We start from the raw sequence: 2,527 nt of genomic DNA, 5'->3' as shown, positions 1-2,527 counted from the left end.
ACTAACACAGTAATACATTTGCTATAACACAGCCAAAAAACTCAATAAAACCAATTCTAAAAAGCCTGTATCAACAATAATTTAAAAAACGCCTAGGGGTATTTGCCCACTGTACCTCCATACCAAATTTCAGGACCTTGGGCCCTAAAATGAAGAAGCTGAATCCATTTAAAAAATGGCAGGAGAAGAAGGAGGAGAAGAAGAAGAAGAAGAAGAAGAAGAAACATCAGAAAAAGCAATATGGTTTCACCACACCACTTCGTGGTGTGGTGAACCCATAAAAAGTCAGACAGAATCAATACATCTTTGTATCATGTAGATGAAGATCATGTAGATGAAGCAGCCCACGAGTCGTCTTCTGATACCAGACAATTTCATGTCAGTACTGACATCATGAGTTTGAACTACGTGTTGTCCTGACTGGGGTTGTTTTTTTTACATTGGTGCTTTTACTACTACTATAAAGTTGTTAAGCGGTTTCTCATATAGTGATATATTACATGTTTCTTGGCTTACTTGATGTCATAAATGTTCAGTTATTTCTTTACGGTGGAAATATAAGGTTGTTTAAGCAGGGACATATTATCCGTGCGTGAAGCACGTGTTGTTCCAGCTGAGGTTGAAGCTGACATGTTGGTTTTACTGAATGTTATTTTAGCGGTTCCGATATGCAACATGATACTCGGTGAACTTGAGGTTTATCTTCATAGATTTCAATTCTTTCTTTGTGGGGAAAATATAGATGCGCCTTAACAGTTATATTACAATGTAGTGCCGTGTTTAAATTACAACACACTGTTAGTTCGTAACAGCTGGAGTCATTATAAAAATTACAAATTACATTACATTGCATTACCAAACCTATCAACACATTTACATTACCTACACCTTGGAGTGCTACTGTAAGGTGATATGGAGATATAGAGAAGAAAACTTCAGACATTTTGTACTTACAGTAAGGGTTCGACGAGCGACTTGTCTTCAGAGAGAACCGACCACAATAGTGAAATAGAGACTCAGTGCAGTGAGATGATATAAATATTTAATAAACATATCCCGGGCACGTCATAAATTCCCCAGCAAAGATGTCTTGTCTGGTATCGTATAGAACCAACAGGGTGTTGAACACTGAAGTCCGAAAAATGGCCACATTGTATTGTTCATAAGATAAAACGAAAATTCGGTTATTGCAGTAAAATGCAAGATGTTTGAAGAAATGTGGTTTCGTTAAAAATTTTTTTGCAGAAACCTGTTCATGAATTTAGAATTTTAGACTTTAATTTGTCCCTCCCTTGGGAGGAGTTTCAGTGGACTAATCCAACTTTTTCGTCTGTGAACGTAGGTGTAGGTTTGAATGATGAACCTAGTAGTTATTAAGGTTTGAGAGATAGTAGACCATTCATGCATGCTGAACTTTTCTTTCTACACTACTTCTCATTAACGAAGCAGGCAGGGTGGTCTTGTGATTAGGGTTGTTGACCTTAGCTTAGGTGAAAGTGACCATGGACTTTATGCCCCCGCAAATGTGTTTTGCCTAGTATTGTAAATTAGAAACATCGATATTGAACGCTATACTCCCTAAAAATGCCAACATTGTATTGGTCATAAGATGTTACGAAAAATCGTTTATAGTAGTGAAATGCAAGATGCGTGAAGAAAAGAGGTTTCTTTTTAACAGATATGTTCAGCCCTAATGTTTATCGATTTAATTCTAGTTACCCTAGTACTTCATATATCTAATTTTTTATTGTAACTTGATCGATAATGTATTTACGTATGTGTCGATTGTGTATATTTGTGTATGATGTCGCAATATCAGCTATCAGCTGCCTGGCGGCAACATTGTATTGCCATGTTGCAATTTCAAATAAATAAATAAAAAGAGGTTTCGTTAAAATTTTTTTAGAAATGGGTTCATGAATTTAGACTTTTAGACGTTAGACTGATCTAACTGCGTCTGTGGATGTGGGTGGATGTTTGAAAGCTGACAAGACTATCCATGTATGATGTACCTGGTAGTAATTGGGTTTTGGAACTTGTAGACTAATATACATGTACATTTATGATCCTTTCTACACCCACATATGTCTCATCATTTGGTTTGGCCTGGTCATTTAGAGTCTAAAAGTAGAACTCCCGGGAGACCCGAATGTTGTGCCCTTAAGAAAGGTTCTTTACACCTATTTTGCTTGTTGGCTCAGCTGAAGGTGGGTACCTAGCTTTCGTAGGGACTCTCTAGCAAATCTGATTTCAATCACTACCAAAAATGCTTTTTCTTGTTTTTCTTATTTTCTCATGGGAAGAAAATTTTTCTTTGGGGGAGAATAATAAGAAAAAAATAAGAAAAAAATAAATTTTCTGTATACCTACGTTCTTGCACCAAGAGCAATTTTCTCATTTTTCTTGAGTGGAGATAATTTTTCTAAAATAGGCTTCTTTAAATCTTGATTTTTCTTTGGTGAAGAAATATTTCTAGAGGAGATTCTAACTTACAAGATTAGAATTCTTGTAATCTTGAAATTTCTTT

The sequence above is a fragment of the Branchiostoma belcheri genome, unplaced genomic scaffold, assembly GCF_001625305.1.
Source record: "Branchiostoma belcheri isolate BF01 breed outbred unplaced genomic scaffold, Haploidv18h27 scaffold9, whole genome shotgun sequence".
NCBI lineage: Eukaryota > Metazoa > Chordata > Leptocardii > Amphioxiformes > Branchiostomatidae > Branchiostoma > Branchiostoma belcheri.
Note: the sequence above shows the minus strand (reverse complement) of the source record.